The sequence below is a fragment of the Papio anubis genome, chromosome 13, assembly GCF_008728515.1.
Source record: "Papio anubis isolate 15944 chromosome 13, Panubis1.0, whole genome shotgun sequence".
Classification (NCBI taxonomy): domain Eukaryota; kingdom Metazoa; phylum Chordata; class Mammalia; order Primates; family Cercopithecidae; genus Papio; species Papio anubis.
In genome coordinates, this window is record NC_044988.1 from 96,350,677 (window position 1) to 96,372,831 (window position 22,155).

General features: G+C 45.8%; 1 protein-coding gene across 25 annotated transcripts in view; it reads left to right on the forward strand.

Moving 5' to 3' along the window:
- Positions 1-22,155, forward strand: part of RALGPS1 (Ral GEF with PH domain and SH3 binding motif 1) — a 309,103-nt gene that overhangs the window by 12,139 nt on the left and 274,809 nt on the right. The gene's annotated exons all lie outside the window — the stretch shown is intronic.

Below are 22,155 nucleotides of genomic sequence, written 5' to 3' on the forward strand. Positions count from 1 at the left end.
ATAGGAATTCAGGAGTGCGATGATGGGGTCCTGGCTAGGTGGATGGGGAGGCGAAGGCAGGCTCAAAAGAAACTGATGTAGAGGCCTCTCCTACTTGGTAGATGGGAGGAAGGGCGATATCAGAGTTTCTCACTTGGTGCCATGAGATGGTAGGACCAGTCACTGAGCTATAAAACGTGAAAGGAATAGCGGGTTGGTAGGGGAAGGTTGTGAATTTGGTTTGGGCCATTTTGAGTTTGGAATGACTGTGGAATCGCTTGGTGGACCTGCCCACTTCGCAACTCGCCTGCTCATCTGCAGCTGAGAGATCGATCTAGGCTGGAACAGTGGTTCTCACACTCTAGAGCATCAGAGTCCTCTGTAGTGTTTGCGGGGAGGGAGGCTGGTAGTCTTATGTTTCAGGGCTTTCACAGATGGTTCCGATGCCCCAGGAGATACTTGGGGTCATTCTTGGGTAGCTGGCCCCTGAAGTTGTATTGTAGGAGAGGATGGGATCGCTCAGGAAGGCTGTGTGGTTGTGGATGAGAGTCCTGGCTGAATTGCTGGGGAGCATCAGCATGAGAGGTGGAACTGGAAGTCAGGGAAGAAGCAAGAGGAGGAATGGGCAGCTAGGAAGAAAGACCGGAAGAATGATGGTGTGGAAACTGGTGGTGAGGGCACCAACTTCCACTTCTTTCCCTGCAGGGCTTCAGTTTTCTCATTTTTCTCCTTAGTAATTCATTAGGGAATTATTGCCCTGCCTCCTAGAACTGAGCCTTCCATGCCTGCCGTCAACATTTGTTTACGCTAGTGTCAGAGCCAGTCTCCCATGAGAGGTTATGCTTCAGTTACCTTTGTTGTCGTGTACAGAAGACTCTGAAAGAGGCTTTTTGCTGCAGACAGTCTCTACACCCTTCATCGCCTCCTAGCAGCCTTCTCAAGCAATTCTCTTGTGCCTTCTATTGCTGGTCCTTGGGACTAAAATCTCTGTCCCCTGAAGCCAGAGAGTTGCACCCTCCCCCATCTGACATTGCGAGGTTCCAGATATATCTGCAACTTCAGGAATGTGTGTCTAGGTCCTAGGAAAGGCAGCTGATCGGAACAGCTGGAGTCTGAGAAGATGATTAAACCATTCAGATTAGACTAACGTGATATGTGGGTAGGTATCTGTGACTTGGGGTTGGGGTGCATCCCTGGTCCACTCTATATCCTGTGCTTGGGTAGCAGGGAAAAGCCTGTTATAGAATTTCTGGAACTTATGGGTGGAGTCTGAGAGTTAGAGTACTTGGGATCTACTCAGATTGCTGGTGGTGGTATGGGGAGTGATATCCTAAAGTGGTAAAAGTGGAAGTCTGTCCCCCCGATAAGCCTAAATGCCTGATTGAGCTTAGCTTACAGAACCAGGTGAAGAGCCTTCAATCTGAGAGATCCGGTGGGAAACTGATCTGTGATCCACTGTGTGTGTTGTTAGTATTACCCTCAACCCTAAGACCTTTGAGTGTAGGACAGAGGCACAGACCCAGTTGTCGCTGACGCTGATGCTGAAAGCCACAGCTGAGGAGTAGTGAGAAGGATCAGGGTTAACTTGAGGGGGAGTCCTTAATACCAGGACTGACCGCCGTGGTGTGATGCCTTTTGCTTCTTAGGAGAGGAAGAAGAAAAGGAATTATTACTGGTTGAGCTGAGAAACCCAAATGCTGCACAAAGAGAAGGGAACAGATGGATAGAAAGTAGCGGCAGGATGATGGGATATGTGAACCAGTACAGAACATAAAATGCTATTCAGCTCCTATAGAACATAAAGAAATGTTTCAGAATAAGAGGCAGACTGAGCTGTGTTCAAATCCTGCCTTTGCACAAATACTACCAGTGAGGAATTTTTATTTTTTATTTTTTTTGGAGATGGAGTCTCGCTCTTGTTGCCCAGGCTGGAGTGCGGTGGCGCAATCTCGGCTCACTGCAACCTCCACCTCCTGGCTTCAAGCAATTCTCCTGCCTCAGCCTTCCAAGTAGCTGGGATTACAGGTGGCCGCCACCATGCCAGCCTGATTTTTGTATTTTTAGTAGAGACAGGGTTTCACTGTGTTTACCAGGCTGGTCACAAACTCCTGACCTCAGGTGATCCGCCTACCTCGGCTTCCCAAAGTGCTGAGATTACAGATGTGAGCCACTGCGCCTGGCCAAGGATACTCTTACTGGCTGTCAGTTCTTGGATATGTTACCTAACCTCTTTGGGCCTCAGTTTTCTTACTTTCTCTCTAATAATTCATTAGAGAATTATTGCATGGATTTGGTGGTGTATTTCTATGGATGAGGTGCTTAGCACTGTACCTGTCACAGAGTAATGGTTCAATAAATGGTGATGATAGTGATGATGACCATCATGTGGGTACCTCTGTAAATACCTCCATTGGACCAAATCTAACCTATATGATAAATGTTTGAAATAAAGAACATCAACAGTAACAAGTTCAGTATGAGATTAGCAACATGAGAGGGAAAACCAGATCCACTGGCAAAATTACTGGAACACCGAGAGGATAAGGATAGCAGTGGAGAATCATAAAAACATGACATGATAGAAAATGAAAAGGTACAAGGTCCAGAAACTATTAAGCATGATCAAAGTAGTCTTACTGGCTGCGAAGAAGAAAGGCAAGAGATTCTGAATCAATACCTGGAGATGATGAGGACAAAGTAACCTTAGTCCTTAGTGATGATAGAAATTTTCTTTTTTAAATTTCTTTTTTCTTTTTTTTTGAGATGGAGTTTCGCTCTTATTGCCCAGGCTGGAGTGCAATGGCGTGATCTTAGCTCACCGCAACCTCCGCCTCCCACGTTCAAGTGATTCTCCTGCCTCAGCCTCCTGAGTAGCTGGGATTACAGGCATGTGCCACCACGCCTGGCTAATTTTGTATTTTTTGTTGTTGTTGTTTTAGTAGAGATGGGGTTTCTCTGTGTTAGTCAGGCTGGTCTCAAACTCCCTACCTCAGGTAATAACGCCTGCCATGGCCTCCCAAAGTGCTGGGATTACAGGTGTGAGCCACTGTGCCTGGCTGATACAAATTTTTATTGCCGCTTCTACTTCCCTGAGTATTTTAGTGGATAGACATTGTGGGGAAGTGGCATCAGGGATTTATTTTTATTTTTTCAGAGATGGAGTCTTGCTCTGTTGCCCACGCTGGGGTGCAGTAGTGCAATGATAGCTCACTGAAGTCTTGAACTCCTTGGTTCAAGTGATCCTTCCACCTCAGCCTCCTAAGTAGTTGGGACTATAGGTGTGCACCACCACTCCTAGCTTAAAAAATGTTTTTGTTTAGAGATGGGCTTTTGCAGTGTTGCCCAGGTTCTTGAACTCCTGGCCTCAAGTGCTCCTCTGCCTCAGCCTTCTGAGAATCTGGGATTATAGGCATAAGCCATTGAGCCTGGCTGCCGGGATTCTTTACCTAATGTTTGTTTATTTATTTATTTTATTTTATCTTTTTATTTTTTAACTCTAAAGCCCCATGGTTATAATTAGGCTTGTTACAGAGGAGCCTCATATTAAATATGTATTGAATGGGTAAGATGAAATCAATTAATCAGTTCCTGGCTCTTTCTAAAGAAGTTTAAATATAGTAATAGTGACAATATTATATCTCCAAATGTTGGCAAAGATTTAAGGCAATTCCTATGAGATATTTTATAAAGCTTGAAAAAATAATGATGTTTACCTGGAAAAAATAAGTTGGTAAAAAAAAGAAGGTATTTATTTATTTTTAATTTTTTTGAAACAGGGTCTTGCTCTGTTGCCCAGCCTGAAGTATAGTGCACAGTCTTGGCTCACTGCAACCTCCACATCCCAGGTTCAGACGATTCTCATGCTTCAGCCTCGCGAGTAGCTAGGATTACAGGCCTGTGCCACCACACCCAGCTAATTAAAAAATATTTTTAGTAGAAATGGGGTTTCATTTTTAGTGGAGATGGAGTTGGCCAAGCTGGTCTTGAACTCCTGGCCTCAAGTGATCTGCCCACCTCAGCTCCCAAAGTGCTGGCATTACAGGCGTAAGCTGCTGCTCCTGGACAAGATAGTTTTTTAAATGAGTGAAATTGCCTTTATTTTTCCAGATTCTTATTCATTTCTACAAATGTTTGAGTTGCCTACTATATAAAAGCAGTGCTAAACTCTTTGTTGAGGGAATATAAAAATGGCTATCTGTGTTATATGTTATCATTTAACTCTTATCACTCTCTTGTGAGAGAGCCACTTTAGGTTGTGCTATGAGTGAGAGAAAATGCAAAATAACAAAGACATAAACAAGTTAGAAGGTTCTTATTTGCAAGAAGTCAGAAGGTAATTAGGCCAGAGTAGGTATGGAGCCTGCATAGTCAGAGACCCAGGTTGCTTCTAAGTCCAAAGTGACTTCATGGCCTAAAATGGCTGCAAGAACTCTAGCCTTTCCATATGCATTCCAGCCTTTGAGGGTTACTGTCCAGAAATTCGGCATGATACCTCTTCCATCTCATTCATTTAATCTTGGTCTTACGGCCACAACTAGCAGTAAGGGAAGCCAGGAAAGGTAATCTACACTCTGGGAAGCCATGGCTACCTAAAAGAAGAAAGGGAGGATGACTACTAGTGGGCAGCGTCATAGCAACATTATTAGTAATTGCCAAAAATGGAAACAACCCAAATATCTACCAGTTAATGAACAGAGAAACAAAATGTGGCACGTACATATAAAGGAGTATTCAGTCATAAAAAAGAATAAACTACTGTTTCATGCCTAGTATGGATAAACCTGGAAAACATTCTAAGTGAAAGAAGCAAGACGCAAGTCCACGTACCGTATGATTCCGGCTGTATGAAACGTGTAGAAGAGGCAAACCCAAAGAGACAGAAAGTAGATTCGTACTTGCTGGGCCTCGTGGCAGAGGGAGTGGGGAGTAACAGCTGATGGGTTGGGCACAGGATTTCTTTGTAGGGTGATCAAAATGTTCTGGAATTAGATAGTGGCAATGGTTGCGCAACTTAGTGAATATGCTAAAAATCACTGAATTCTATAGATGAATATAGATAAATTATATCTGAATTTTTAAAAATAACTTTTATTAAATTTTAATTGTACAAAAATAAGAAAGGCAGAAAAGAAAGAAACGGCCATCATCTCGTTGTCAATACCTGGGGTGTATGTGTCCAGACATTTTTTTGTGTGTCTGCCTCAAAGTTCAGCTGATAGACACTACATTTTCTCTCTCCTGTCGGGAGCAATGTGTTGGGATTAGTATAGTCCACAAACATGTTTTTTTTTTTACTAGTGCTTCGGAATTCTTCTGTTGTTAGGCTGTTACGTTGGAAACAATATTTGGCCATGGTGGAAACCTTAGCATATTCGGAGTCAGAAGACCTGGGTGCCTCTTCCAACTTACGTTGGGTTTGTGAGCTTGAGAGAAGCACTTAGTCTCACTCTCCTCATTTTGAAAAGGGATTGTGGTACTTTGTGGTATCTTTCTTACTAGAATGGCAAAAATGAAGGGAGAAAAAGACAATATTATGTTGGTGAGGTTGTGGAGTGATCAGCTTTCATACTGCTGATGGGAGTATAAATTGGTCTAGCCACTTTGGAAAATTGACATCATCTATCAAAGCTGAACAGATACATACCTGATGACCCAGCAGTTCCACTCCTTGGTACCAACCCAGCTTTGAGACAGACACAAAGAAATGCATATGGATGTGTACCAGAAGGCATGCTCAGGCTGGCTTCTAGCAGCACCATCTGTAATAGCGCAAACTGGAAACAATCCCAGTGTCCATTGGTAGTGGAAGGGATAATACACGTGGTACACGCCCATGATGGAATACTGTAGTCAGAGTTAATGTACAAGCCCATGAAAACAATCCGATGAATTTCTTTTTTTTTTTTTTTTTGAGACAGAGTCTGGCTCTGTCGCCCAGGCTGGAGTGCAGTGGCCGGATCTCAGCTCACTGCAAGCTCCGCCTCCTGGGTTCACGCCATTCTCCTGCCTCAGCCTCCCGAGTAGCTGGGACTACAGGCGGCCGCCACCTCGCGCGGCTAGTTTTTTGTATTTTTTAGTGGAGACGGGGTTTCACCGTGTTAGCCAGGATGGTCTCGATCTCCTGACCTTGTGATCCGCCCGTCTCGGCCTCCCAAAGTGCTAGGATTACAGGCTTGAGCCACCGCGCCCGGCCGAAAGACAAGTCTTAACCATGTGGAACATCAATGTAAATTGAATTATTTCCCCTACTTTTGTAGTGGCTACTGTTTGGAAAGAGACGTGCTGGGAAGGTATGTCCTATTGATTGGGGGTTATGAAGCCCAGCATGTATTCCTGGCAAGCCAGTGCGCTGACCACAGTGAAGTGTACCATCTTGAGTAGACGGTCGTGCCGTGTGGGCACCCACAGGTATATACTGGATACAGGGGAGCCGGGTGGTGCTGTAGTCAGAGAAACCTCCTGCCAAGTGGAGCCCTATGGGACTGAGGCGCTGCAGAGTGTATTTCAGGACTTCGGGCAGCCTCCGCGAGCCACACAACAGGGGTTGTGTTAGGGGCTTCTTCACCACATGAAGCTCTGGGGTTTTCTCTGTTGCTTCTCCTGTCGAGGGTTTTTTTTAACTGTCTTTCTCTCTCTGCCTTCTCCTTGTGCACACCTCTTTTTGCTACCCTGTCATGCTGTCACCCTTGTGTTCCCATTGGTGTCTGTTCCCCCAACAGCTGGGCTTACTTGGGCAACCTCCTGTCAACCTCAGTCAGCTCCCTGTACCTATCCAGAAGCCCCCCTCCTCTCTCTCTCCAGTTCACCTCCCTTCCTCACTTGGAGCTGTCCTTGCTTCAGACCCTTAATCAGAAAAGGGCCAGCTGATTGTGTGAGTTACGTTTGGCCATGGGAGAATGGGGTAAAGGAATGTGAAGACAAAGAAGACTTGAGCCTTGTCTTTAAGGAACTACGAACTGGTTGACCTCCCCTCCCCAGCGCTGCGGACCATTCTTGCCCCCTGAGATTCTGCCCACCTCATTTGGCACCTCTTCTAAGAATGCTTTTCTGCTCTCCCCAGTTCGCAGGAGCTCTCCTTTCCTTAAACCCTCATGGCACTGTGGCCCTGGCCACATTCTGCATTGCATCGTGCTGCTTTGATCTATTCTGTACCTCCTACCTTATCTCCTCGACTAGACTTTAAGCTCTTTTAAGGCAAGGTCTGTGTCTTGCTCAATGCCTTACACACAGGAGATGCTCAATAAATGTTACAAGACTGAAATCAGCATGGAATCTGTTATGGCTCCCAGCATCTGTCCCCTGTGTTCCCATGGCACTCAGGTCTTGAGCTAACGAGAGAATATGGGAAGAGGCAGAGAGTGTTTGCCTGGAAGAATCCTAGGTGCTTCAGTTTAGGTAGGAACAGCCACAACAAATGTTAAAAGCTGAAATATTATAATATTTCTCAGATTCTTCTGGTAGCCTCACTCTTCTCTCAACCTGTTTTTACAAAAGAGGCAGAAGGTAAAGTTTCTGATGCGTTTCTGCACAGGGGCCCGGTCTTCTTTGATATTGCATGATTAAAACACTGTAAGTAACTCATATAGTACTTTGAAGAAGCACATTCCCAAAACTTTATATGTCAGTAGATTGGTTCTCCTAAGGAGGATACTAGAAACAACCAGTCTTGGTTTTCTTGTATGCTCCCTGCTTTAAACAAAGGAGTAATCTCAGAGGTGAGATTCAGAGATGAGTAATTTCTGTGAAGTCACACAGCGAGGAAGTGACAGCGTTGGACTGGAGTCAAGGTCCGTCTCTGGCTCTAGAAGTGGAGCTCTCTCCACTGTCTGATTAGAGTTGGATTCCATTAGAAGCACTCAGCTGCCCCTTGCTGCCTATGCTCTTGGAGGGGCTGCTGGAATCCTGCCAGTCTCAAGGAATCTGGGCTGAATTGGCCCAAGTCCATTCAGCTAGGGGAGGACTGCCTCCCCCCGTTGTCACCACAGGAACCAAAGAGCAGAGAATCTGTTTCCATTTCTCTTAGGAAGACCACAGTCTGCTAACCCATTTCACCTGGGCCCACCTGGATGACAGCTGACCAGTCATCCCAAGCCTCAGGCATGCTAAGGCAGCAGGGGCTCGAGCAGTCTGTTGTGAACAGGGGATAGAGAACTTGCACTCATTGACAGGCAAGTGACATTGCATTTAAGGACTCTTGGCCATGGAAGGGAGAGAAGGAAGCCAAGCTTCATACTTGCAGCAGTGGCGCTTTTGAGGCAGGATGAATGGAATGACTGCATAAGAACTTTACAAGGAGAGAACTCCCAAAGAGAGGAGATTAAAGTATATGAGAGGCTTTCTGGAACTAAAAGTCAATGAAGAACTGAAATTAGTAGTTTGGAAGGTCAAAGGAAAAATATTTCATAATCCAGAGTAATAATGACAAGAAATGGGAATAATGAAAATGTGAGGTACTTAGAGGTAGCAAGAACATATTTATATATTATTATTTTTTTTTCCCAAAGGAAAGAGAATTAGGTTCTCTTGGGCTTCCCCTGTGCAACTCTGGAGGCTGGAAGACAGTGGGCTGGTGTCTCCAGACTATTAAAGGGAGAGGGCCTGAAGTTCTCTATATACCTAGCCAAGATGTCAGTGAGGTGCCATTGCAAAAGAAAGCCATTTTCAAACATGTGAGGGCACAAAACGTTTATTAAATGTAACCGAGGAAAATATCCCGTGAAGTTCTCTAACCCAAGGACAATGGAAGTGGAGTAGAGATGTGGAGACAGGGAAGGAAGGAGTGCAGGAAACAGGAATGGCACTTGTTTTTGTTTTTGTTTTTTTGTTTTGTTTTGTTTTGTTTTGAGATGTAGTCTCGCTCTGTTGCCCAGGCTGGAGTGCAGTGGCATGATACCAGCTCACCGAAACCTCCATCTCCCGAATAGTTCAAGTGATTCTCCTGCCTCAGCCTCCCGAGTAGCTGGGATTACAGGCATGCACCACCACACCCAGCTAATTTTTGTATTTTTAGTAGAGATGGGGTTTCACCATGTTGGCCAGGCTGATCTCGAACTCCTGACCTCAGGTGATCTGCCCACCTCGGCCTCTCAAAGTGCTGGGATTATAGGCGTGAGCCACTGCGTCCGGCTGGAATAGCACATCTTTTAGTGCATGTAGTTTAATCTCAATGGATTAAACTGCGGTGAGTTGGAATTTCTATTATTAAATTATTAAGAGTTCTAAAAATAAAGGAGATCTATTGTAAGGGAAAACAAGATAATAGTTTGCAAATAAAAATTCTAAACCATTTCTACAATACCTAAGGCTTTGGGAGGAAGGATGAGAGAGTGGGGAAACAAGTGCATTTAAACATAGGGCACACAGAACATGGCCACATAGCTATTCATTGTGTTACAGAAGGAGAGATAAGGGTTCAATTTTGACTATTAGAGATCAGAACTTATATTAGGACTAGATTTGGTTGCATGTACTAACGCCTGAACGACGCTGGGTTTACACCATCACATAAAAAAGTAAAAAGATGGGCAGTCTAGGCCAGGTGCAGTGGCTCACGCCTGTAATCCCAGTACTTTGGGAGGCCGAGGCGGGCGGATCAGGAGGTCAGGAGATCGAGACCATCCTGGCTAATACGGTGAAACCCTGTCTCTACTAAAAATATAAAAAAGTTAGCCAGGCTTGGTAGCGGGTACCTGTAGTTCCAACTACTTGGGAGGCTGAGGCAGGAGAATGGCTTGAACCCGGGAGGTGGAACTTGCAGTGAGCTGAGATCTCGCCACTGCACTCCAGCCTGGGTGACAGAGCGAGACTCTGTCTCAAAAAAAAAAAAAAAAAAAAAGATGGACAGTCTAGAGTTGGTATAGTGGGATCAAAGACATCATGGACCCATGTTCCTTATATCTTGCCACTCTTCCATCCATAGCAGATTGACTCCTGACCCAGTGTAGTTGCTTGAGCTCCAGTCATCACACCCGCATTCCAGGATTCAGAGGAGATAAGGAGAAGGATGTGCCCTTTCCTTTCTGAGACACTTCTCGGAAGTTTTACATAGCTTTAACATGTGCATCTTCTTGAGTAGAGCTTGGACACCCTGAGCTGTAAGGGAACCTGGGGTGCTTGGCTAAAGATGGGAGCTAAAGAAGACAAGGAGAAAGATAGGAACTTGGCCTCAAAAGATAATCACTACCAGGATGCAAGTTATAACAATAGGTTCAATGGCAGAAAAGTTACAAAGATGGATAAAGCCAGTGTTAGCAAGTGAATGGGGGAAGTAGATGCTCCTTTACATTACTGGTAGGAGTCTGAATTGTTCAACTTTTGGGGAACATGATCTGAGAATATCTAACATTGAAATACCTGTGTCTGGCAATCCAGCAGCATACTTCTGTGAATCTCTTCTGCAGAAATAAAACACCGATGCAAAAAGTGGTACATACAATACGATTTTCTGCATCATTGTTTATAGTGGCAAAGGTGAAAAGTAGAGGAGCACCCGTCAGCAGTGTTGGAAAGCTCTCTATAAATTGGCGTGAGAAAAGGCCAGGATATATCATTAGGTGTAAAAACTCTGCTACCCTACCTGAGGAGCTCTGTCTAGTCTCCCTCTCTGATGCTTGCTTTGGCCAGTTGAATGCTCTACACCTTTTGAAAATGTAAGGTTTTAGGTGGTGTAGTAGCCGTAGGCCCTGTCTGTCTCTATTCTGTTAAACCTGCAGCTTCACCATTGACATGATTTGTCTGGGCCCAGCAGGCATGGAGGGCATGACCCTGGTCTCTGGCATGAGCCCTGTGTGGTTACGTGTTGCCAGGCAGAAAGGCATGGAGGAATGTGCTCTTGGCGGCTCAAAGTGAGGTGGGTGGAAGGGGGAGGGCATACAGGGAAGGGTGGGTTGATGGCTTCTTCTTTGTACACCGCTAGTGGGTTTGGCTACAGCAATAAGGATATGTTTTCAAAGTAGGCTTGCTCAGAAAAGGGTTTGCGAGTCATGGAAGCTGTGGGTGGCCATAGCTGTGACAGTCCAGTGAGGAAGATGAATACACACTTCACGACAAAAGTTTTGAGTGTTATGGAGAAGGCTAGATGCCCTAAAAGCTGTAGGAGAAGGACCTACCTAGGGCATCACAGGAGATTTCCCACAGGAAGTGACATTTAAATGAGAATGGAAGAGTAGGAAAGAGCCAGGAGTAGAGGAGGGAGGAGGGCTTTAGGGAGAGGATCTAGCCCCTGTTTTTGCTGGTGGTGAAAGAAGCAGGCTGGGTGTGGCCAGGGATGTGCCCGAATGACCTTCTGGGACCTTTGTGGTATCCACAAATCTCTCCTTCCTTGGCTGGGCTGTACCTACAGGGGAGCTACTTCTAAGGGCTGGAAGTGGGAGAGGCTGGCAGAGGGTCTGCACTTCAGCACAGAACATGCTCCCCCGATGGGCTCTGTGATTCTCTTTGCTCCCCAGTCCTGCAGGGTCGCTTGTGTCTGTCAAGGCACCTTCTCTCCTTCCAGTCCCTTTGTACCATCCTTGAGCCTTTTGGGGCAGCAGAACCAGGCAGCTTGGGTGCTCATGGGCTGGCTTGAGCATCACAGTTTCACTCTGACCTTTCTCCTTTCAGTAATAGGCTGGGGAAGTATTCATTCATTTTTACTGAGAACACAATAGACTATGCTGGGCATGGTGCTGGAAACTGGGGAAGAAATAACAGTATTTGAACACTTATCCCTGCCAGGCACTGTGGTCAACACTTATTGCACAGAGATGGCTTCAGTTAAGGAACTTAACACATATAGAGCACTTAGACAAGTGCCTGGTACCCCCAGTGCTCCTGAGTGCCAGCTGTTGCTATTAATGAATCCTTACCACAGCCACATGAGATGAGTACAATCCTGTATCCCCACTTTACAGAGGGGGAAATAGAAGTCGAGAGACACTTGCCACATTGGTGGTATATGGCAGAGCAGAATTCAAACCCAGGACAGTTGGACTTCCAAGTCCTGTCGCTCTCTGAGGGTGAGTGAGATAGACACAGAGGGTGAATGGGATAGACATGACTCTCGCCTTACAGAGCTCTTATGGTTGAGCAGGGAGCAGCCGCAATGGCAAGTCAGAGTGACAAGCATTGCAGAGGGCTGAGCAGAGAGCCTGCAGAGGAAGGCCATGGACCCAGGCTGGGGGCCTGTTGGGTGGAGGGGAAGGAAACAGTATTCTATGTAGAGTCCTCAGTGTGATCTAAGTCACTTCCTGCTCACCTATGGGATACATTTCATTCGCCTGTAGGCTTTGGCGAGGAGGTACTAGTTCAGTCATCTGTGTACAAGCTATTAATGATTAATTATTTGAGTGCAGGGGTGTGGCTCCTCATATAAGCCAGTGTTCTGGGATCTTATCTCCCAGGCACTCCCATGGAGGCTGACCCCTCCTTTTCCAAGCAACCTGTGCCCTGAGGTCCTGTCATACTTCTTTACCTTGTGCAAATAGCCTGGGTTATGAATCTGTGCTGCCCTGTCCGCCTCTCACTCCACTTCTGTTGAGTGAGTAAGCACATTCAGATGTCCTGTTGGACTGTTCCATTGCACAGTTAGAAATAAAGAAATGAAGCATCATTATAAACCTATGCTTAAAAATCCAAGCCACGTAAATTCTGCTATGATTCTGCCACCTGCCACGCTAGCATACTGAATAGCGTTTGTGTTTGTGCACATTTCTTCCAGTCCCTGTCCATCGGGCAGGTGTATATATATATAATTTTTTTTTTTTCGAGATGGAGTCTGGCTCTGTCGCCCAGGCTGGAGTGCAGTGGCGCGATCTCGGCTCACTGCAAGCTCTGCCTCCCAGGTTCATGCCATTCTGCCTCAGCCTACCTAGTAGCTCGGACTACAGGCGCCCGCCACCATGCCTGGCTAATTTTTTTGTATTTTTAGTAGAGATGGGATTTCACCATGTTAGCCAGGATGATCTTGATCTCCTGACCTCGTGATCCGTCGGGCAGGTATATTTTTATGCTGTTGTGTACAAAAGTGCATCTTGTGTCTTGCTTCCTGGACATGATTGTATGAAATTGAGTAGTTAGGTGATTGGCCACCAGGTGGTGCTGCAGCACCAGGCACCAGACCCGAACCTGGGAACAGCTGTCTTTAATACCTGGCTCCGAGCCATCCTTGTCTGTGGAAGTTCATTTTCAGTTTTTTCCCCTAAACACTGTGTCGCTCATAAATGTTTTCCATACTTATTTCAAAAGAAACCAGAAAATATTGAAGTGTACAAAAATAGAAAGTAAAAGTGCCATACAATAATGCCTTTAAGAAGCAGTGATATTAACAGTTCAGTGAATATTCTTCTGTACTTCTATGTGTGTGTTCACATGTGTTATAAAGATTTTAAAACATGTTCAAGTGTCATTTTCTCAGTGAGAACTTCTCATATAACCCCCTACCTTTAAAATTATGACCTTGTCTAGTAGCGGGGGCGGGTAGGGGGGGTTTGTCGGGGAAGGAGGGATGATTAATGGATACAAAGAATAGGAAGAAAATTGAATAAGATCTAGTATTTGATAACACGAGAGGGTGATTGTAGTCAATAATAATTTAACTATACATTTTGAAAGAACAAAAGGAGTATAATTGGATTGTTTGTAACAGAAAGGATAAGTGCTTGAGGTGACAGATAACCCATTTACCCTGATGTGATTATTACACATTGTATACCTATATCAAAATATCCCATATACCCCATAAATATATGTACCTGCTATGTACCTGCAAAAATTACAAATAAAAAGTGTTATAAAAAAAGAAAATTATGACCTGTCTCCCACTCTGCCTACTTTTCTCTGCTTTACTTTTTTCTTTATCACTTGCCACCATCTGGCAAACCTTATCTTTTACTGAATGATTTACTTATTGTCTGTTTCCCCCACTAGAATATACTGGGGGTTTTGGGTTTTTTCTTCACTGCTCTATCCCTAGCACCTAGGACAGTGCCTGATATATACTAGCTTTTCAGCAAATATTTATTGAATGAAAGCATGAGAGTGGGTGTGCCCTGAGTTTATGGACATTGCTCTCTGTCAGGAAGTATTGATCTCCCTCACCTTTTTATCTGCCGCTTAGTATCCCATTGAATGGAGGTTCTAACTGCCTGTACTGGAGCACATTTATGTGGTTTTCAAGTGTTTTCCTAGCCTTTTTGTAGCGAGTGTTACAGTCAGTAGCTTTCCTGGAACATATTCTCTGGTTGTCTGTCTGATGATTTCCTTGCTTTGTTCAAACTCTGGGCTTAGTGCTTTAGAAAAAATAGCTCATGTTAATCCTCACACCAGCCCTGTAAGAAAGATGCTGCTCTTAGTTTCTCTCTTTCACCTGATGAGAAAGCTGAGGTTTAGAGAGAACAAACCCCCTCTTCAGGTCCACCCATCTTCCGAGTGTTGAGCCATCCTATATTAAGGATGTTAATTCATCATCTGTCATGTGACATCACAAACACCCTTTTCCCAGTTTATTGACTGCCTTTCATTTTTTTCTTGATGTCTTTTCCTGTATAGAAGTTTTAATTTTAATGTAGCCAAATCTGCCAGTAGTTTTCTGGCTTTTGTACTCTTAGAGAGGACTTCTTTACCTCCAAATTGTCTTAAAAATTTGATCTGTGTTTGCTTTAGTATTTTTCCTTTTTTTGTTGTTGTTTAAGTCTTGAATCCATCTAAAGTTTATCCTCATATGTGATATTGGGTAAGATTTTAAACAAATTCCTCCTTTTTCCAAATGAATAGTAGATTGTTTCATCAATATCTGTTGAAGAATCTGTCTTCTCCACTGTTTGAAATGCCTGTTGGTTCTATGTTACTCCTCACATATACTGGATCCTGTGTTCTGGACTGTGTCCTGTCCTGCGAATCTGTTCCTCTGTTTCTGTGCCATTTATCACTGACTGTGGCTTCCTGGCAGGATAAGACCCTTCTCACTGTAGTTCTTTTTTGAAAATGTCTTAGCTGTTTTTAGTTATTCTTCCAGATGAAATTTTAAATCAATTTGTTGAGTTCCAGAATGAATCCCCTTAGGATATGGAGTGAACTTGCATTTTATTTATAGATTGATTGGGTGGAATTGATGGCTTTACAATACTGTCTCCTTATTCAAGGGAGTGAAATGTCTCTCCTTTAAGTCTTTTTTTTTTTTTGTCTTTTAGTAAGGTTTTATAATTTCCTTTAAATGATTTTTGTACATTTCTTTTAAAGTTTATTTCTGGATATTTTTCTCTTTTGTTAGTGGGCTCTTGGACCATTACACTTTCTAGCCGATTGTTGTTTGTACAGAGGAAATTGTTGATTTTATGGCTGGATAGATATCATTCATAGATTTTTCTTTAATCCACTTCCATTTGCTTGAAATCTAGACATTCTGCATAATTTATAGTTCATTGATGTCATCCTTTTCTGTATTTTAATGCTGCAACAGATTTTTTCCTTTTTTATTTTTGAGATGGAGTCTCACTCACTCTGTTGCCCAGGCTGGAGTGCAGTGGCACAATCTCAGCTCACTGCAACCTCCACCTCCTGGATTCAAGCGATTCTTCTGCCTCAGCCTTCCGAGTAGCTGGGATCACAGGCATGCACCACCACGCATGGCTACTTTTTATATTTTTAGTAGAGACAGGGTTTTGCCATATTGGCCAGGCTGATTGTGAACTCCTGACCTCAAGTGATCTGCCCTCCTTGGCCTCCCAAAGTGCTGGGATTACAGGCGTGAGCCACCGTGCTAGCCTTATGTTTTATTTGTTTGGTCCTTTAAACAGGACCTGGAGAGTGGAAGGCAAATGTGTGGACTCATCTCATCATCTTCCAAGTCTGTTAGTTGAGGTTGATGTGAAAGTGTCACCTGTCCCTGTGCCCTTCTGGCACCTCCAACCCACACCATTAAACCTGCAGTGCTCTCCATGGAATGTGGGCTGACCCTGAAGAGCCTTTGAAACTGGGCACAGGTTTTCCGTTTTCCTGCCACCTGGGGTGTGCCCTTCACTCCTGAAGTCTTTCTCCTCCTGCTGCCTGGGCTGCTTTCACTCCCCATTTTCCAACCAGACCTTGCCCACCCTGCCTGTCTCTGTAGACAACTTCCTTCTTATTTTAAGGGAAGGACCAGGCTGTTCATTATAAAAATGAGGGCTTAGAGCCAGTACTTAATGCTATTTGTCAACAAGGCCCAATAATGTAATGTGGGTATCCTATTCTTCCAACCTACTCCTTGCCTCAAGGTTTCTGAGGTACCTCATCACAGAAGAAACAGCAGCCAAGGAGAACTCAGAGACCCTCATTATGAGCCTGGCACCCCAACACAGGGCCCTCTGGTCAAAGCTGGGTTGGAGCAGGTAATGGGCTCGTAGCCCATGGGGGCCTCCCACTTGCCCGAGCTTGATCTGGGTCTGGGTCCCGTACCATCCACCAGCCGGCAGCAGTGTATGGGACATGCAGGCCTGGTGGGCACCCTTAGGCATGCACACAGGAGACAGGGAGGGCCGAGCTCAACCAGGGGCCCCAGTTTACCACACACCTCTCAACAGCAGTGGAGAGAAGAGAAGGCCTTGAAGAGGTGATGATCTTTTGGCACTCAGTGACACTAATGGATATGGTCCTATCTTGACCTGGCCTGGTACCAGCCAGACCAGTAATGCTTCTGCCTTTGGCAGGATCTAGGAGGGAGGGAAAAGGAGGTTGAGATCCCCTGCTCCCTACATGCCTCCACAGTCCACCTTAGATGGATTCTGTTTGGCACACACGTAACAGGTATAAAATGCCTGAATGTCAATACCCAGGGCTGCAGTCCTCCAATAATGGTTTTTCACAGGAAATGTTGAGACCCCTGTTTTTAGACCTATTCCTAAGGGAGATTGTGGGGAGGGAGATTGGGTGGGGACGGAAGTATTGGGAGGGAGGGTGGGATAGGATACGAGACTATAGAATCCTTAAATTTTTTTTTTACTTTTTATTTTGAGATTATTTTAGATTTATAGAAAAGCTGCAAAACAGTACAGAGCTTACATAACCACAGTACTATTATGAAATTAACATAGGTACCACACTGTTTACTGAACTACAGACCTTTTTCACATTTCACCAGTTTTCCCCACAGTGTCCCTTTTCTGTTTCAGGATCCAGTTTAGGGTCCCTCAGTGCATTCAGCCATTGAGTCTCATCAGTTTCCTCTGGTCTGTGACATTTCCTTAGTCTGTCCAGAAGGTCTCAGCTGAGCCTTGGTGGATGAAATTTAGAGTCTAGTTTTGGTGATTCTATTTATCAGTCCTATAGAATGAAAGAGTCTCATCCAGCCCTGCAGGTGTTGGTGTAGGTGCCTGGCCTGGCTGGCACTCCCTGTGGACGTGAGTCTTCCTGTCCACAGCAGGCAGTCCAGGAGGCTCCCCACTGCAGCCCTCCTCCAGGTGAGGCATGAGTGGGCCACTGTACTCCTTCCTCCAGTAGCAAGGGAAGCAGCTAACAGGGTCTGACACTTCTCTGAGATTGTCTTTGTCAGGTGTCCTCTCTTTCTCTTGCTTTTTTTTTTTTTTCTGAGATGGAGTCTCACTCTGTCACCCAGGCTGGAATTCAGTGGAACAATCTCGGCTTACTGCAACCTCTGCCTCCCGGGTTCAAGCCATTCTCCTGCCCCAGCCTCCTGAGTAGCTGGGACTACAGGCGGTCACCACTCTGCCCAGCTAATTTTTTGTATTTTTCGTAGAGATGGGGTTTCGCCATGTTAGCCAGGCAGATCTCGAACTCCTGACCTCATGATTTGCCCGCCTCAGCCTCCCAAAGTGCTGGGATTACAAGCGTGAGCCTCTGAGCTCAGCCGTCTCTTGCATTTTTAATATTTTGCCCTCTGCTAACTCTTTGAGTCTGAGGATGTGCTTAGATGTCTTCCTCAGGCCCCTCAAGACCCCAGCCTCAATCTGCTGCCCTCATCTCTTGCCTTCCCATTTCTGCTGTACTTGGCCCTGGTAGAGTCAGGACCATGAGGTCCCATTGTGCATCGGTTCTTCCCTGACACTGCACACAGGGTGCTCTTGCCATTATATCCTCAGGCCTGTTCTCAGGTCCCATCCCAAGTGGTTCTGCAGTACCTTGTACCGTGGACTGAATTCTTTCCGCAGTTCCTGCGTTCTGCTTCTGTGTGATAAGGTCACTGCCTGGGGCAGACATCATCTTCTCTTATCAGTCAGGGTATTTCTTCAGCTTCCGTTTGGAGAAGGGGACGATGCATTCTGTTTTTCTCCAGCTGGGTATGCTTTAGATACAGGAAAATGTGGTTTTTTTAGTGTATTGTTCTGCAAGTTATGACTTAGCTTTTGCAATTACTCAATTAAGAGTAAGCCATAAAGGGACAGGGGTGCAGCAGGGAGACTGCATAAGAGGCTTTCACAGTAGATGGGAGGTTTTGGTGGCTTGGATCAAGATGGAAGGTTTGGAGGTGGTGAGACCTGGCCATGTTCCACAGAGAGGAACATTCTCTGTCCATGATGGCCCAGGACAGAGACACTACCCCTTTTAGTTCCAGACAATATTGCCTGCCGATACTCAAAGCAAATGTTCCCTGGATTCTGATTAAGACTGAGGGTTTGGCCAGGCATGGTGGCTCATGCCTCACTTGGGAGGCTGAGATTGGCAGATCACCTGAGGTCAGGAGTTCGAGACCATCCTGGCCAACATGGCGAAACCCCGTCTCTACTAAAAATACAAAAATTACCGGCTGGGCGCAGTGGCTCACACCTGTAATCCCAGCACTTTGGGAGGCTGAGGCGGGCGGATCACGAGGTCAAGAGATTGAGACCATCCTGAGACCATCCTGGCTAACACGGTGAAACCCCATCTCTACTGAAAATACAAAAAAAATTAGCTGGACGTGGTGGCGGGCACATGTAGTCCCAGCTACTTGGGAGGCTGAGGCAGGAGAATGGCGTGAACCTGGGAGGCGGAGCTTGCAGTGAGCCGAGATCGCGCCACTGCACTCCAGCCTGGGCGACAAAGCGAGACTCCATCTCAAAAAGTAAAAATACAAAAATACAAAAATTACCTGGGCATGGTGGCACACACCTGTAATCCCAGCTACTTGGGAGGCTGAGGCAGGAGAATTGCTTGAACCTGGGAGACAGAGGTTGCAGTGAGCTGAGATTGCGCCACTGCACTCCAGCCTGGGTGATGGAGCAAGAATCTGTCTAAAAAAAAAAAAAAAAAAAAAAAGAATGAGGGCTTTACAGAGTTGGGGAAAGGAAATGGGGGGTTGAGTTCCTGGCCTGGCTACTGTGCACTGTGATTCCTAATACACAAAAGGGGAAACTTCACTACTCAGGCTTCCAGAATGATGCACCCAGGGCTTTTGTGGGTATCTGGTATGTCTGAGGTAGATCATCCTCATTTCTTCACTTTCCCTTTCACCCTCATTTCTCGATGTTCCCTTTAAGCCCACCCCCACAAATACCCCTGGCTTCCCACTTTCCTAAAGTGTGCCTCCTTTCCCTATGGAAGAAATCAGGTCTTGCCAGCTGGTGGCTGCAGGGGAGGATTTTTTCCTCCTTCACCTGTCTTCTGCAGGCACCTTGTTTTGGAAGGGGAGAACCTTCCATTTCCAGAGTAGATTGTAGATGCTTATGTGGGAGATGGGGACGCTCTAGCCAGCCTTTCATAGAGGGACTAAAAGAAAACTCTCCTGCCAACCAGAGAACCCTTTCCTGGTCTTCAGAGAAATGCATTTTCCTCATTCACATTTGTTTCATTGCCTCACCTTCAAATTGATTTCTTGTGGTCTTAGGCTAAGAGAGCATTGTCTGTACTCACTCCTGCCCTGGAAGGTGAAGTGTGGTGGAGGGTGTTACCAGAAACAATAGCTGTCATTTCTTGAATCCACGCTACCTGCCAGCCTCTGCACCAGCCACTTCTACATACATCATCTTATTAATCCTTTCAGCCTCCTGTGAGGTAGGTACAGGAGTGGGTACATGATGAGCATCCCAACTCTGAAAATCTGAAATAAAAATGCTTCAAAATCTGAGACTTTTTGAGTGCTGACATGATGCTCAAAGGAAATGCTCATTGGAGCATTTCGGATTTTGGATTTGGGGATTTGGGATGCTCAGTTGGTAAGATAACGCAAATATTCCAAAATCCAAAAAATCAGAAATCTGAAACACTTCTGGTCCCAAGCATTTCAAATAAGGGATGCACAGCCCGTACCATGATTCTCCCCAGAGGAGGAAAGTGGATGTTTGCCAGGTCAAGCAGCTGGCCAAGGGCACAAAGTAAGTGAAAGGTGAGTGTTCAGATCCTGGTTCTCTGTCCCCTAAGCCACGGGGAGGAACCTGGCTTCTTTGACTTGCTCTGTAGCTGCCTTGTTTTGCGCTCCTGTCAAGCCTGCACTGCAGCTTGTTACCCTGGTGGGGGTGGGGGTTGAGCTACAGGTGATTTTAAGGCCTCCCCAAATCCAGGTGTGCTCTGAGCCATGTCTGTAGAATGAAGGACAGGTGCTGTGCATAGCCCCTACTATTACTCAAATATATGTATCTACTGCAGTGATTGTTAAACCAGAGTGTTGGTGAATTTATCATACATAGCTTTTTGTTACAGCAGGTTTTTTTCCTTAACAGATGTCAAAAAGAGAACTACGTTGTTTTTTTTTTTAGTGTTGAAAGGCGGGTCTCTAAAGTGTGTTTCCCTCTATATTTATATGCCTTTATATCCACACACATCAGTATATCTATGTGGGTGTGTGCGTTAAGATGCTGCCCAGGCCGGGCGCGGTGGCTCAAGCCTGTAATCCCAGCACTTTGGGAGGCCGAGACGGGTGGATCACGAGGTCAGGAGATCGAGACCATCCTGGCTAACACGGTGCAAACCCCGTCTCTACTAAGAAATACAAAAAACTAGCCGGGTGAGGTGGCGGGCGCCTGTAGCCCCAGCTACTCGGGAGGCTGAGGCCGGAGAATGGCGTGAACCCGGGAGGCGGAGCTTGCAGTGAGCTGAGATCCGGCCACTGCACTCTAGCCTGGGCTACAGAGCCAGACTCCGTCTCAAAAAAAAAAAAAAAAAAAAAAAAAAAAAAAAAAAGATGCTGCCCAACACTGTGAACTGTGTTAACCTTGGGGACAGGGCCTAGGGGCTTTGCGGAGAGCAGACTTTCCTTTTATATTTTATACCTTTTTACCCGGTTTACATAATTCTACCATGCACATGAATTAATTACTTTTCTTTTAAAAATTGACGCCTATAATCCCAACACTTTGGGAGGCCGAGGCGGGCGGATCACTTGAGGCCTGGAGTTCAAGACCAGCCTGGCCAATATGGTGAAACCCTGTCTCTACTAAAATTACAAAAAATTAGCCGGGCATGGTGTTGCTCACCTGTAGTCCCAGCTGCTCGGGAGGCTGAGGCAGGAGAATCACTTGAACCTGGGAGGCAGAGATTGCAGTGAGCTGAGATCGCGCCACTGCACTCCAGCATGGGCAACAGAGTGAGAGTCCATCTCAAAAAACATTAAAAAAATAAAATAAATAAAAATAAAAATTCAGAAAGCCCTCATCCTTGAGAAGGTTAGGCATCCCTGGGCTGGACTGTACATTTCCTGAGGCCAAGGATGGGTTTTCTCTCCTTCTGCCTCCTCAGCTTCAGCATACAGAGCCTGGGACATACAGGACATACAGCATACAGGCTTGAGAACGCCTGTCACAGGATGGCTGCCTGTTTGTGCCGGTCCCTACTTCAGCTCCGTAAACATAGGTGCTTTCCTTCCCCAAGAAGATGCTCTTCCCGGCCCTTCTCTCCATGCTTGCTCAATCCCCCAAGTTCTATCCCTTGTTCCTGGTACCTGTGGAGGACCCTGTCTCTAAAGCCAGCCCTCTTTACTGAGCACTGCTGACTTCTCTCCTCCCTGGAGGCCCAGCCCCACATGGCACTTTGGACTCAGTGGTGCCTCCTCAGCTCACTATCTCTCCTTTCTTGGGAGAGAGGCCAGATGTTGGATGCTGAGTGGTGTAGTTTGAAAGGAGTCGAGGAGGGAGCCGGTAAACACTGGAGTGAGTGACGGCTGTTCCAGTCTGACATATGCTTACGTGGCCAGGCTCTCTTTGAAAGTCTCCAGATGCTGCTACTTGCCAGGAAAGGAGGCTTGGAGAGTTTGGAGAGGGTTGGGAGGAGGTAGAGATAACATCATGGCCATCC